Source organism: Lithobates pipiens, unplaced genomic scaffold (genome assembly GCF_037356315.1).
Source record: "Lithobates pipiens isolate NorthernLeopardFrog02 unplaced genomic scaffold, aLitPip1_a1.2 Scaffold_23, whole genome shotgun sequence".
Lineage (NCBI taxonomy): Eukaryota > Metazoa > Chordata > Amphibia > Anura > Ranidae > Lithobates > Lithobates pipiens.
In genome coordinates this window covers 321,704,952-321,721,659 of record NW_027507785.1, presented here as the reverse complement: position 1 = coordinate 321,721,659, position 16,708 = coordinate 321,704,952, and the positions used below count along the sequence as shown (strand labels likewise).

The 16,708-nt window shown below is 40.9% G+C and overlaps 1 protein-coding gene across 19 annotated transcripts in view; it reads right to left on the bottom strand.

Annotated features, from left to right (window-relative positions):
* Positions 1 to 16,708, bottom strand: part of DAB1 (DAB adaptor protein 1) — a 1,102,825-nt gene that overhangs the window by 771,118 nt on the left and 314,999 nt on the right. For all 19 annotated transcript variants that reach the window (XM_077450623.1, XM_077450620.1, XM_077450628.1 and 16 more), the window contains one exon: positions 14,934 to 14,985. The gene's annotated coding sequence lies outside the window, so the exon portion shown is untranslated. The remainder of the gene's footprint in view (positions 1 to 14,933; positions 14,986 to 16,708) is intronic.

Sequence of the window (16,708 nt, the reverse complement as noted above, 5' to 3'; positions counted from 1 at the left end):
ACCTTCTTTAAATGTAACCATATTGCTACACTTAGAGGCGCCTCTCTTCTCTTTTATACTCAGTTGTGACATGACGATATTTGTATATCAAGACATCACTTGTATATCAAGTCATTTATTTTAAAAAATTAGCTTTTCTTGCAAAATGCTCTCAAACCAAGGTTTTACTGTACAAGTAGTGTACAAGCAAGAATTGCTCCGAGCTACTTTTCAATAAATAACGCAGTAAGTAATACAAATCACAAAATAAGCTTAGAGCCTTTGGACATTGAAAAAAAAAACTAAAAAGACGCCTATTTCAACAGAATGCAACAAACCATAGTAGAGAGTAGACATGTGCAATTCGTTTAGTTCCGAATTGGTTTTTTAACAAATTTTGACTAATTTGTTAATTCCGAAATTTCTGAATTTCTGAAATTCGGAAGTTCGAAATTTGGAAATGTTCAGAAATTGAAAAATTCAAAATTTTGGAATTTGGAAATTTGGAAATTCGGAATGTTCAGAAATGGAAAAATTTGAAATCTTATAAATTCTAAATTTCATAAATTTCTAATTTCCGTATTTCCAAATTTTCATATATTCAAAATTTAGGAATTTTGGAAATTCGAAAGTTCAGAAATTCGACATTTCGGAAATTCAAATATTTGAAATTTCATCAATTTAAAAATCCAAAAATAAGAATGAAAATCTGAAAAATTCAAAAGAATGAAAATCTGAAAATTCGAAAACCCAAAAATCTGAAATAATAACTAACTAATAATAGATATTAAATTATAGCTATTGGAATTTCCTTTCAAATTTGGCTGTTAGTGAACATAACAAGTACGAATTTATCCAAAGTTACGGATTATCTGAAATAACGAATGCCGCATCTAAATTAATGGAACATAACGATCTAATAATAATAAATAACAATAAAACCTTTTTATTATGATTATTTATTATTAATTTGTTACATTCCATTTGTTTAGATGCGGCATTCGTTATGTCGGATAATTTGGAACTTCAGATACATTTGTATTCGTTACGTTCACTAACAGCCAAATTTGAAAGGAAATGCCAATACCTATAATTTAATAGTTAATTATTATTTCGACTTTTACAGATTTTCTTTCTTTTTTACAGATTTTCGAATTCTCTCATTTTTAAATTTCCAAATTTTCAAGTTCCAAAAATTTGAAAATTCAGAAATTCAAAAATTCAGAAATTCAGAAATTTGAAAAGTCCAAAATTCGGAAATTCGAAAATCCGGAAATCCAAAAATTCCGAAATTTGAAAATGCAAGATTCAGAAATTCGAAAATTTGAAAATTTCAAACTTCGGAAATTCCAAAATTCAGAAATCCAAAAATGTGAAATTCAGAAATTCAAAAATTCAGAAATTCTGAAATTTGAAAAGTCCGAAATTCGGAAATCCAAAAATTCGAAGATTCGGAAATCCAAAAATTCTGAAATTTGAAAATGCAAGATTCAGAAATCTGAAAAGTCGAAATCTGAAAATCAGAACATTCGAAGATCCGAAGATCCGAAAACTCGAAATCCGGAAATTTGAAAATCCGAATTTTGTTTTTTGTTGTTGTTTTTTTTTGTTTTTATGGAAAAAAAAGCTGAAGATTTACAAACACTTTAGGGCCATCTGTACAGCACTGACCATCTAATGCCGGCCATACACGGTTCGAATTTCGAAAGAATTTTCTTTCGAAAATCATATCTAAGAATTTTCGTATGAATTTCGCACCATTAGTGGGCTGCAGCAACAGCCGATTTTCGTGTGGAAATAAAATTTGAGGAATCGGACATGTTGGAAATTTTTTGAAAAACGAACGATTTTCTAATCAATGATGGGAGAATCGTGCGAGAAATGTAATAAGAAAAGAAAATGTACGGAGATAAAAGAAAATTTACGGAGAGAAAAGAAGATTCCCGGCCAAGAAAATTCTTTTCTGTAGCAACATGAGGTGAAATTGAAGGCTTGGTCGGCCGAATTTCGAAAATCAATGGTGGCATCATCGGATCACAAAAAAAACGGATTTTCTGATTTTGAAAAGAAAATTTGTTCGAAATTCGACCGTGTATGGCCTGCATTACTTTATTAAGCCCATATATGATAATGCCCCTCTATGAGGACAGTCCCAAAGGTAAACTGGTGAGATCGACTGTATATCTCTGCCTGTAATAATGAAACCAATGTTGGACCCTCCCGGCTGCGTCAGAAATGGGACTCCAAAAAAAGAAAAAAACCTCCATCTTTGCAGACCCTTATAAGGTCCCGCCATAGTGCAGCAAAAATGGCAAGTCTGTGGCTTACAACAACTTTATGGATATGGGAGGGCCTCAAATGCAACCCTTGATACCAAACCAAAGGGTTGCATATAAAATTCATTGAGTATTCATTATCAGAGACAGCAGCCACAAGAGGATGTAAATAAAGATTATGGGTATTATATAAGAGATAATCAGAGTTTGTGGACATGATATACAAGAGATGGTAAGAGACTGCAGATATGATACCAGAGATGGTCAGAGACTGCAGACATGAATACCAGAGATGGTCAGAGACTGTGGACATGATACAGGGGATGGTCAGAGATTGTGGACATGATACAAGAGATTGTCAGAGATTGTGGACATGATACAAGAGATGGTCAGAGATTGTGGACATGATACAAGAGATGGTGAGAGACTGTCGACTTGATACAAGGGATAGTCAGACTATGGATATAATACAAGAGATGGTCAGAGACTGTGGATATAATATAGGAGATGGTCAGGGACTGCAGATATGAAACAGGAGTTAGTCTGAGACTACAGACATGATACAGGAGATGGTCAGGGGTTGTGGACATGGTACAAGAGATGGTCAGAGACTGTGACATGATACAAGAGATGGTCAGAGACTGCAGACATGAAACAGGAGTTAGTCTGAGATTACAGACATGATACAGGAGATGGTCAGGGGTTGTGGACATGGTACAAGAGATGGTCAGAGACTGCAGACATGATACGGGAGATGGTCAGGGGTTGTGGACATGATACAAGAGATGGTCAGAGACTGTGGACATGATAGAAGAGAAGATCAGGGACTGCAGACATAATACAAGAGAAGATCAGAGACTGAAGACATACTACAAGAGATGGTCAGAGACTGCAGACATAATACAAGAGAAGATCAGAGACTGAAGACATACTACAAGAGATGGTCAGAGACTGCAGACATACTACAGGAGATGGTCAGAGACTTTGGACATAATACAGGGGATGGTTTGAGACTGTAGACATGATACAAGAGATGGTCAGGGGTTGTGGACATGATACAAGAGATGGTCAGGGACTGTGATACGATACAAGAGATGGTAAGAAACTGCAGACATAATACAGGAGATGGTCAGAGATTGTGGACATGATACAAGAGATGGTCAGAGACTGTAGATTTGATACAAGGGATAGTCAGACTGTGGCTATGATACAAGAGATGGTCAGAGACTACAGACATGGTAAAATAAATGGTCAGAGACTGTAGATATAATACACAAGATGGTGCAAGGTATGGTCAGAGACTGCAGACATGGTACAAGAGATGGTCAGAGACTGTGGATATACTATAGGAGTTGGTCTGAGACTACAGACATGATACAGGTGATGATCAGAGATTGCAGACATGGTGCCAGAGATATTGAAAGACTGTGGACATGCTGCAGGAGACGGTCAGAGACTGTGAACATGCTATAGGAGTTGTTGGAGACTGGGGACCTTCTTCGGGGAGACAGCCATAGACTGGACACACATTACATGAGACTCCTAAAAATCACCATAAAATGCCAATTAAAAAAAAAACACAGAACAGTATCTGCAGGAGCCCCGAGGCTCACACAAAAAGTGCCAAAGGGCCGCATGTGGCCCCTGGGCTGCCAGTTGGGCACCAGGGACTTACAATCTCACTCTGTCCCAGAACATGGACTTTTTGCACTATGTTGAGTATCAAATTTTTTTTTTTCTTCTTAAAATCTTGGCTATATATACACTTTAATTCACCGCGCAGAGTCGTGGACTCGCTGTTTTTACATTCCTCATCATAAATGGGGCAATTTCACTGAATAAAAGAAGAGAAGATGTCCATATCTTTTGCGGAATAAGAAGTATATGTATTTCTCATTTCAGTTTGCATTTTTCATTCATTTTTTATTCAGTTTTACAATTTCCCATCTCTTCCGATTTTGGAAAAAACTTCTCACTTTAGAAAGCAGAGTTCTCTGTGTCCATATAACATGCGGAATGTGTCAAAGATACTATTATACCGCAGCAAATGCTGTATAATTACATTTCATGAAATCCCGTACAGAAAGCATTCCACTTAACCTTGTTAAAACGTCTCGGCTATGCAGCAAGAATGTATTACTAAGTGCGTTACTGGAAGATATATTACTCCGAAATACCAGCCTGGATGGGGAGATTTTATTAAGCGATCCTGCCAGAGAGATTTGCCGCTAACAAATGTACTTTATGCTTGGTATGCGCTTTAAAACAAAAAGCTTTTCATAGGTTATTAGAGCTAATGGAATTATTCTAACGTCTAAATGAATTGGAGCTCAAACTGGGAGAGGTTGGCAAAGGAAGAATCACAAAAAGCCTACAGAAAAAAAAAGAAAAATAATAATATATATACTAAAAATAAAGATGCATTCCTAAAGAGTCTGGGATTTAATTATGTGATGTCTCTAGTGAATGGATAGGCTACATTCTCAGTGATGTCACGATTCTATAGTGAATGGATAGGTTGCATTATCAGTGATGTCACAGTTCTCTAGTGAATGGATAGGCTGCATTATCAGTGATGTCACCGGTCTCTAGTGAATGGATAGGCTGCATTCTCAGTGATGTCACCGGTCTCTAGTGAATGGATAGGCTGCATTCTCAGTGATGTCACCGGTCTCTAGTGAATGGATAGGCTACATTCTCAGTGATGTCACGATTCTATAGTGAATGGATAGGTTGCATTATCAGTGATGTCACAGTTCTCTAGTGAATGGATAGGCTGCATTATCAGTGATGTCACCGGTCTCTAGTGAATGGATAGGCTGCATTCTCAGTGATGTCACCGGTCTCTAGTGAATGGATAGGCTGCATTCTCAGTGATGTCACCGGTCTCCAGTGAATGGATAGGCTGCATTCTCAGTGATGTCACCGGTCTCCAGTAAATGCATAGGCTGCATTCTCAGTGATGTCACCGGTCTCTAGTGAATGGATATGCTGCATTATCAGTGATGTCACCGGTCCCTAGTGAATGGGTGGGCTGCATTCTCAGTGATGTCACCGGTCTCTAGTGAATGGATAGGCTGCATTCTCAGTGATGTCACCGGTCTCCAGTGAATGGATAGGCTGCATTCTCAGTGATGTCACGATTCTATAGTGAATGGATAGGTTGCATTATCAGTGATGTCACAGTTCTCTAGTGAATGGATAGGCTGCATTATCAGTGATGTCACCGGTCTCTAGTGAATGGATAGGCTGCATTCTCAGTGATGTCACCGGTCTCTAGTGAATGGATAGGCTGCATTCTCAGTGATGTCACCGGTCTCCAGTGAATGGATAGGCTGCATTCTCAGTGATGTCACCGGTCTCCAGTAAATGTATAGGCTGCATTCTCAGTGATGTCACCGGTCTCTAGTGAATGGATATGCTGCATTATCAGTGATGTCACCGGTCCCTAGTGAATGGGTGGGCTGCATTCTCAGTGATGTCACCGGTCTCTAGTGAATGGATAGGCTACATTCTCAGTGATGTCACGATTCTATAGTGAATGGATAGGTTGCATTATCAGTGATGTCACAGTTCTCTAGTGAATGGATAGGCTGCATTATCAGTGATGTCACCGGTCTCTAGTGAATGGATAGGCTGCATTCTCAGTGATGTCACCGGTCTCTAGTGAATGGATAGGCTGCATTAATTTTCAACAATGACACTAGTTTTCAATATCACCATGAAAAGCTGGCCATGTGAAAGGCCAACAGTAGATAATAATGACCTATATACAAAATAAGCTTGGTGCATATTCCTAGGATGAAAGCTGATTACAAATTTCCAACAGACTTCAACCTCCGTCCTGTCCTGTGTCTAGTGACAAACCATGGCGTCTACATCTAAAATCTGCCATATTGTATATAGGGTATTATTTGTATATAGGGTTACATTTGTATATGGAGTGTAGTGCTATATTTGTTTATAGGGTATATTTTTGCATAGAGTTATATCTGTATATAGGGTATAGGGTATATTTGTATATAGAGTTATCTTTATACACAGGGTGCAGGGTTATATTTGTATATATGGTAATATTTGTATTTGGGGTATACAGTTATATTTGTATATAGGGTATAGGTTATATTTGTATACAGGATTATACTTGTATATAGGGTAATATTTGTATTTGGGGTATAGGTTATATTTGTATATATGGTTATATCTTTATATAGGGTAAGATTTGTATATAGGCTTATATTTGTATATAGTGTATAGGTTATATTTGTAAATTGGGTATAGGGTTACTATATATCTGGTATAGGGAAATATTTGTATATAGGGTTATATTTGTATATAGGGTATAGGTTAATAGTTGTATATAGGGTTATAATTTTATATAGGGTAATATTTGTATATGGGGTTATATTTATATATAGGGTATATGGTTATATTTGTATATAGGGTGTAGGGTTATATTTTTATATAGGGTATAGGTAATATTTTATATATATATATATATATATATATATATATATATATATATATATATATATATATAGGGTATAGAGTAATATTTGTATATAGGGTTATATTTGCATACAGGATTATACTTGTATATGGGGTAATATTTGTATTTGGGGTATATAGTTATATTTGTATAAAGGGTATATATTCTATTTGTATAAATGGTTATATCTGTATATAGGGTAATATTTGTATATAGTGTTATATTTGTATATAGTGTATAGGTTATATTTGTATATTGGATATAGGGTTACTGTATATCAAGTATAGGCTAATATTTGTATATAGGGTTATATTTGTATATAGGGTAATATTATATAGCGGTTATATTGATATATAGGGTTATATTTGTATATCGGGTATAGGGTTATATTTGTATATAGGGTATAGAGTAATATTTGTATATAGGGTTATATTTGTATATAGGGTATAGGGTTATATTTGTATATAGGGTATAGAGTAATATTTGTATATAGGGTTATATTTGTAGATAGGGTTATATTTGTAGATAGGGTGTAATGTTATATTTTTATATAGGGTATAGAGTAATATTTGTATATAGGGTTATATTTGTATATAGGGTAATATTTGTATATAGGGTTATATTTGTATATAAGGTATAGAGTGATATTTGTATATAGGGTCATATTTGTAACTTTAGTTCCAATTTAATATTCCAGCATTAGAGAAATATTAGGATTCTGAAACTAAAGCTAACCCATTATATAGTGCCAGCTGCTTGTGTTTGATACCAGTCTCTGCGCCGTGTGTATTAACATGATTAGCCTTGATCCATTTCATCTCAGAGACGGAGTCCGTGGCAATGGAGAGCGTGACAATTTGCTGCATTAATGACATCTCCGATAGACGATACATTTTTCGTGCCCTCGCCAGTTATTTTATGTCCATTCTACCTTGAATCCTTGAATCCTCGGCTGCAGTTGCGCCATTAAGTAAACGCTTCACGATGACTGATTAAACAGCAAAGGCTTCATTTTATCTAACTCGATTCTTTACTGCTAGAGATGACAATTTGCACAGATCATATCACAATGATAATTCCCCATTTTTATAGACTTGTGACACATTAACCCGGCCTTGGAGACAAATATGGGCATTTATATTGCATCTCTGGAATAATTGTCTTAAATTTAGTGGATACTTTGTAATTCCGTTTTCTGCTTTGAGCAATCACAGGTGAAAGTTACATCGCTTTGGCTGTTGCCTAGTTACTGTAATGTATCGCCGCCGCGTTGTTTTTATTGTCTTATGGATTTTTAAACTGACCTTTTTTCTTTTTTTTTTTTTTGATAGTATATGTCAAGGCAAAAACTTTTTCTTTTTGTTTCAGACAGTCTGGGGAAGGATTAGAAGAACGTTGTGTTTTTACAATGATCCAGGGCTCCCTAAGGCTCCCCAGAGTCCAGACACTTTGGAGTGCAGCTTTGATGCAACTTTGCATGGGGGGGGCAACTTGCGTTACATTCTGGTGTGACCTTCATGCAACTTTTGAGGGCTTACATTGCAGTCTATGGCAGTGGCAGATGGTGCTCAAATTTTTATGTGGGGGTGCAAACAAACAAAAATTCCGAAAAAACACCATCAATTGCAGCCTCACCGTACCATCAATCGCAGCCCCTGTGCCATCAAACGCAGCCACTGTGCCATCAAATGATGCCCCTGTGCCATCAAATGCAGCCACTGTGCCATCAAACACAGCCACTGTGCAATGAAACAAAGCCATTGTGCCCATCAATTGCCGACACTGTGCCATCAAACGCAGCCACTGTGCCATCAAATGCAGCCACCATGCCATCAAAAAACAGCCACTGTGCAATGAAACAAAGCCATTGTGCCCATCAATTGCTGACACTGTGCCATCAAACGCAGCCCATGTGCCATCAAATGCAGCCACTGTGCAATGAAACAAAGCCATTGTGCCCATCAATTGCCGACACTGTGCCATCAAACACAGCCACTGTGCCATCAAACGTAGCCACTGTGCCCATCAATTGCCGCCACTGTGCCATCAAACGCAGCCATGGTGCCATCAAAAGTAGCCACTGTGCCCATCAATTGCCGCCACTGTACCATCAAACGCAGCCACTGTGCCCATCAATTGCCGCCACTGTGCCATCAAACGCAGCCACTGTGCAATCAAACACAGCCACTGTGCCCATCAATTGCCGCCACTGTGCCATCAAACGCAGCCACTGTGCCCCATAAAATGCAATCACTGTGCCCCATAAGATGCAGCCACTGTGCCTCATAAGATGCAGCCACTGTGCCTATCAATTGCCGCCACTGTGCCATCAAATGCAGCCACTGTGCCTGATAAAATGCAGTCACTGTGCCCCATAAAATGCAGCCACTGTGCCCATCAATTGCCGCCACTGTCCCATCAAACACAGCCACTGTCCCATCAAACGCAACCACTGTGCCCATAAATTGCCGCCACTGTGCCATCAAATGCAGCCACTGTGCCCCATAAAATGCAGTCACTGTGCCCATCAATTGCCGCCACTGTGCCATCAAACGCAGCCACTGTACCCATCAATTGCCGACACTGTGCTCATCAATTGCTCCCACTGTGCCCATCAAACGCAGCCACTGTGCCATATCAAATGCTGCCAGTGTACCCCCCCACCAGCCTTCCATCTGCACTTACGTGTCTTGGTGGGACAGCTCCTCTATGTCTTCTCCCGTCCTCTCCACCTGTCCTCTACTATGATTGGACTCCTGGCCTGGTGTCCAATCACAGCGCCTGTCGTTTCAGCCAATCAGGTGACAGGTAACGGATCCGAGCACCTGATTGGTGGAGAGGTGGTTTAGTGTTAGGAAAGTGAATATTCATTCGCTTTTTTAACACAGCTGAGTGACCTGCGAGCGCCCAGCATGGCGCTCGCAGGTCACCTTTTTTGACGCCTATTAAAGCCTATGTCTCTAATCAGGTGCTTCAAAAACACCCCCCGCCACTGTAATTCAAGCGCCCTGTGCCCGCAAAGGGGCCGAGCCCTGAATAGGGGATGGCAGTACAATGCATGAATCTATCTATTGGTGCGAGAGGGGGGATGCAGGAGAGAGGGGGGCGGCGCCCGTGCTTCCTTATGGACGCACCACCACTGGTCTATGGTACTCAAGTTGCATTAAAGTCAAGCCAAAGTAGTGCAGGAAACTTTTTAAAGTTTATTTGAACGGCAATTATTATAGGCTTACCTGTAGGTAAATATCATACATGGGAGTTTACAAAGAAGGGGAGCAAGGGGGGAGGGGGGACATTGGGACTTTACATGAAGTACGTGGTAGCAAAGGAATAAAAGATGAACTGATAGGAATTTTATTGATCGTTGCAGTTGCTCTATTGTTGCTGTGCAGGTAAATTGTTGCTGGGGGGTCTATTGTTGCCAGAAGGTTCTATTGTTGCTGGGGTGGTCAATACACACGCTTGGGCGGGCATACACATGTATATACAGTAATATATGTGTGTGTGTGTGTATCCCCAGAGAGCCCTCCCACATACATCAGGGTCCCCAGAGACCTCCCCTTACATCAGGGTCCCCAGAGAGCCCACCTTACATCAGGGTCCCCAGAGAGCCCCCCTTACATCAGGGTCCCCAGAGAGCCCCCCCTTACATCAGGGTCCCCAGAGAGCCCCCCCTTACATCAGGGTCCCCAAAGAGCCTCCCCCTTACATCAGTGTCCCCAGAGAGTCTCCTCCTTACATCAGGGTCCCCAGAGAGCCTCCTCCTTACATCAGGGTCCCCAGAGAGCCTCCCCTTACATCAGGGTCCCCAGAGAGCCTCCTCCTTACATCAGGGTCCCCAGAGAGCCTCCTCCTGACACCAGGGTCCCCAGAGAGCCTCCCACTTAAATCAGGGTCCCCAGAGAGCCTCCCCCTTACATCAGGGTCCCCAGATAGCCTCCCCTTTACATCAGGGTCCCCAGAAAGACTGCCCCTTACATCAGGGTCCCCAGAGAGCCTCCTCCTTACATCAGGGTCCCCAGAGAGCCTCCCACTTAAATCAGGGTCCCCAGAGAGCCTCCCCCTTGCATCAGGGTCCTCAGAGAGCCTCCCCCTTACATCAGGGTCCCCAGAGAGCCACCCTCTTAAATGAAGGTCCTCGGAGAGCCTCCCCCTTAAAATCAGGGTCCCCAGAGAGCCCCCATCCCTCTGCACCCCTGCAGAGACTCTGGGTATGGGCCCCAGATTCGGGGCTATAGCCCCAAAAGCCACCCCCTAGCGACGCCACTGCTGGGGAGGATCTATTGTTGCTGTGGAGGATCTATGGTTGCTGAGGGGGGGGGGGCAGGGGATTTATTGTATTGCCTTTCTTGTTATCATTAACAAACTCCATATAAATGACTTAGCACCATAAAATGATCCTTGGTTCTGTGTTCATTACAGGGGGTGGTACTGGGAGGTTGGGGGGCAGAGACGTCAGCAACTCTGGGGGGGGGGGGGGGGGGGGGATGGGGTTAGTACCTGGGCCTATTCTCTGAAAAAAAAAAAACAACATCCCCCGACTGCAATACATTCATTTTTATATCCACCTGTAGATCAGCTTAATTTTTATTGCAGATAAAAACACAAATCAGTTTTAGTGAGCGGCGATGAGTTCCATCGTTCAGCAGAAACAATAAAACGCTCGATCTGAAATGTATCCATAAAACGTCTCCCAGCGCAATCCCCGACTTCTCCTCCTACAATCAGCGATCGCTCAACACCCTCTCAAAATATCAGGCCGGTCGTTTCCCCGTCTCCGCTTCCAGCCGTTCAAATGATTTACGCTTATTTTGGCAGGCTGGCGCAGGCCTTATCGCCAATTATACCTGGCATTTCACGTTCGTTCGTGATCTTATGGCAATTACGCACAAAGAAAAAAAAAATAATTAATAAATAAATAAAAATAAAAACAAGAAAATGATTAGCCTTAATATGAGACGACTTCAGCATGGCTCATTGCATTGGAAGACTTATGTAAATCTCGCGTAGGTCCTTAAACGCAAATATGTCGGTTAATAGCACCCTCTCCAGTCAGGCGGAAGATTGAACCCATGGGCCTCATAAACAATGTGCTGTTTTGGGAAGATTACATCCGTTTAAACAGCTGCGAACAATCGCTGTCAGCAAATCCATTTCTATTCTGTCGCCGAGCCGCTGTGCTTGACAGACAATGCCTAATGTTTTATCGCCATTTGCATGGCTATAAAAGTAAGAAAACTTTCAACTTCGCAGAGGCCGTGACAGTTATTGCCGCTATTTTGGCGGAACGCGTTAGGCTGTTCCAAAACTTTCGCCAGGAAAAAAGTGTAAAAAATAAAAATAAAAAAAAACAGAAAGTGGTTGTAAAGCTCTGAAATGTAAAAATGAACAAAGCACATCCTTCTATAGGGTGTATGGGCCTGAATCCAAACCACCGAGGGTGATTTCTGTCTGCTCCCCCATTCCTCTGCTATCTGTATAAGTCACGTTTGATAGTCTATGCCAGGGGTCTCCGAACAGTTCAGAAGAAGGGCCACGATGTATGACATCCCCATCAGAGCCAAACTTACATCAAGGACTCATTTAAATTACAATTCCTATAGATTCTCCCCTTACATCAAGGTCCCCGTTGGAGCCCCCCTTACATCAGAATCCCTATTATATTCTCTTTTACATCAGGGACCCCTTTATTTCCAAATCCCTATTAGAGTCCCCTTTAAAATGACAATCCCTATTAGATTCCCCCATTACATGAAGGTCCCCATTGTAGCCCCCCCCCCCCCCCCTTACATAAGGGTCCCCTTTACTTCCAAATCCCCATCAGTTTCCCCTTTAAATTACAATCCCTATTAGTTTCCCCTCTTACATGATGGTCCCTATTTGATCCCCCCTTACATAAGGGTCCCCTTTACATCAGAATCCCCATCAGTGTTCCCTTTAAATTACAATCCCTATTAGATTTCCCCCTTACATGAAGGTCCCCATTGTAGTCCCTTTGCATCAGGGTCTCTTTTACATTACAATCCCTATTAGATTTCCCCTTACATGAAGGTCCCCATTGGAGCCCCCCCTTACATCAGGGTCCCCTTTGCATTACAATCCCTATTAGACTCCCCCTTACATGAAGGTCCCCATTGAAGCCCCCCCCCTTACATCAGGGTCCCCTTTACATTACAATCCCTATTAGATTCCCCCTTACATGAAGGTCCCCATTGGAGCCCCCCTTACATCAGGGTCCCCTTTACATTACAATCCCTATTAGATTCCCCCCTTACATCAAGGTCCCCATTGTAGTCCCCTTTGCATCAGGGTCTCTTTTACATTACAATCCCTATTAGATTTCCCCTTACATGAAGGTCCCCATTGGAACCCCCCTTACATCAGGGTCCCCTTTACTTCAGAATCCCCATCAGAGTCCCCTTTACATTACAATCCCTATTAGATTCCCCCCTTACATCAAGGTCTCCATTGGAGCCCCCCTTACATCAGAATACCCATTAGTGTCCCTTTTAAATTACAATCCCTATTAGATTCCCCCTTACATGAAGGTTTTACTTCAGAATCCCCATCAGAGTCCCCTTTAAATTGCAATCCCTATTAGAATTCCCCCCGCCCCACCCCTTTACATCAAGGCCCCCATTGGAGCCCCCCCCCCCCCTTACATCAGGGTCTTTATTAGATTCTCTTTTAAACCTGGATCCTCTTTACTTCAGAATCCCTATCAGAGTCCCCTTTAAATATCAATCCCTATTAAATTCCCCCCTTATATCAAGATCAGGATCCCCATCTAAGTTTCTTCTTACATCTGAATCACGTCTTACATCAGAGTTCCCATTAAATTAGAATCCGTATTATATTCCTCCCTTACATCAAGGTCCTCATTGGAGCCCCCCCTTATGCCAAGGTCCCCATTAGATTCTCTTGTACATCAAGGTCCCCTTTACTTTAGGATCCCCACCAGACTACCCTTTAAATTACAATTCCTATTAAATTCTCCCCTTTACATCAAGGTCCTCATTGGAGCCTCCCCTTACATCAGGGTCCGCATTAGAGTCCCCCCTTACGTCAGGGTCTCCATCTGAGTATCCCCCTTACATCCTAATCACTTTTTCTACCAGGGTCTCCATCAGAGTCCCTCTACATCAGGGTCCCCATCAGAGTCCCTCTTAAATTAGAATCCCTATTAGATTCCCCCTTAAAGCCCCCACTGGCATTCCCCCTTATGCCAAGGTCCCCATTACAGTTCCATCTTACATAAGGGTACCCATTAGAGTCCCTCTTTATGTTAAGGTCCCCATTGGAGCCCTCTTACATTAGGGTCCCCATTAAAGTCTCCTCTCACATCACGATCCCCATTTCAGTCCCCCTTACATCAGAGTCCCCACTTGAATTTCCCCTTACATCTGAATCACCCCTTACATCAAGGTCCCCATCAGAGTCCCCCTTCATCAGGGTCCACATCAGAGTTCCCTTACATCTGGGTCCCCATCAGAGTTCCCTTACATCTGGGTCCCCATCAGAGTCCCCATACATCAGGGTCCCCATCAGAGTCCCCCTACATCAGGGTCCCCATCAGACTCTCCCTACATCAGGGTCCCCATCAGAGTCCCCATACATCAGGGTCCCCACCAGAGTCCCCCTACATCAGGGTCCCCATCAGAGTCCCCCTACATCAGGGTCCCCATCAGAGTCCCCCTACATCAGGGACCCCACCAGGTGTGTGTCCTATATCCCTCCACTCAGGTCTCAGATTACACTCACCTCCCTGCTCTATGCTGTGCAGTGTCTGATGTCACCCCCTGTCTGGAAGAGCTCGGAAAGACTGCGTAAAATGTTTGCTTTAAGAGGCTGTAGAGAAGAGGGGGTTGCAGATAAACAGGTACAACTTATGTAGGAGGATTTGTTTCATCTCTGTGTATATGGAAGGGTTTACAACCACTTGAAATCAAAGCTGCCAAAACAAGATTTGCAAAAATTTGCATGAGCCCAAAAAAATCAAAAAGTGAGTCCTACGTTGTAATTATCTTGCTACAACACGGAGATCTTGTGTTATATTGGAGGTAATGACAAAACCCATCCATAAGCCGGACATAAAACATTCTGCTGAAAGGCATCTCATAATAAAAGGAATATTCTTCATCAATTGTGTTTAATGAAAAGGAAAATAAATACATAAATAAATACCCTACCTTATTCTTTGCAAAAAACAGCTTGTGGTGAGTATTCAAAAAGGGACATCACCTGTAATGACAAGACAATTGTGAACAAATGAAAATAAAGTTGCAATTTTTTTCTTTCTTTTATCATTTTTTTTTACAATCGCTGACCAAACAGAGAAACTTTCTTCCAGTTTTATTTACAATAAGCAATATTTAAACCGCTTTTCTTCCAGAGCAATTTTTAAAATTTTCGCACAAATGTTAAAAATCTGCATTTTTTTTTTTTTTTTTGTTAGTGACCTGGACAATTTGTAGATAGGCAACTCCCATCCTCATTTTGATTAGTTAATAATAACTACTGCAGTAGGGAACAGACACAAAATATATACGCTCAGCATCTTTCCAAATAACTGTTCTGCTTTATTTTGACACAATTGAAGGTTTTTATACACATGAATACGTAGGTATCACATTAATATTACAATTGTACTTGTATGGTAACAAGGGGCGTAACATAGACAGGCTAATTCTAATCAGGACTCAAAACATGGAAAACATTATTAGTGCCGTGTGCATAGTGAGGGCAGAGTGCAATACATATAAAATAGAATACAATTATATACAGAACTTACAAATTTCCATTACACTAGAACCCCCCCCCCCACCCCCAAGTTTCCCATTGAAGTACCCCCCCCCCCCCTTACATCACGGGTCCCATTAGATTCTCTCATTCTCTTTTATATCTGGGTCCCCTTTACTTCCAAATCCCCATCAGTTTCCCCTTTAAATTACAATCCCTATTAGTTTCCCCCCTTACATGACAGTCCCCATTTGATCCCCCCTTACATAAGGGTCCCCTTTACATCAGAATCCCCATCAGTGTTCCCTTTAAATTACAATCCCTATTAGATTCCCCCCTTACATTAAGGTCCCCATTGTAGTCCCCTTTGCATCAGGGTCTCCTTTACATTACAATCCCTATTAGATTTCCCCTTACATGAAGGTCCCCATTGGAACCCCCCTTACATCAGGGTCCCCTTTACTTCAGAATCCCCATCAGAATCCCCTTTACATTACAATCCCTATTAGATTCCCCCCTTACATCAAGGTCTCCATTGGAGCCCCCCCTTACATCAGAATCCCCATCAGTGTCCAGTTTAAATTACAATCCCTATTAGATTCCCCCTTACATGAAGGTTTTACTTCAGAATCCCCATCAGAGTCCCCTTTACATTACAATCCCTATTAGATTCCCCCTTACATGAAGGTCCCCATTGGAGCCCCCCCTTACATCAGGGTCCCCTTTACATTACAGAAAAAGGGGGAGGACGGGATATATATATTATTATTATTATTTTTTTATTATTATTATTATTTATTTATTTATTTATTTATTTTTATTTTTTTATTGATTACATGACTGTTGTTTATGAAGCAGTATAATTACATTACCGTGTACCAATGTCTCTATTACCCATAGATTGGTTTTATACTTTATTATTATCAACTGAATCATGTTATTCATGAATTATTATTACTTTATTACTATGTATCAAGATAATTATATTATTTTAGTTTATTTTTTATTATTTTTTTTTTCTTTGTTTATCAATTATGCCATTATCATGTAACAATAAATTGCTGAGATCTTATTGAATTATATTATCATGTTATCTTTCTGATTTAATGTTTATTTTTTGGAGCCCATGATCACATGATTTCAAACCTTTTTGTTCTTAGCTATGCTTCATATAAAGTCCCAATTTTCTTTTTGCCACTGTTGCAAACTCTTTACCCTTTACATT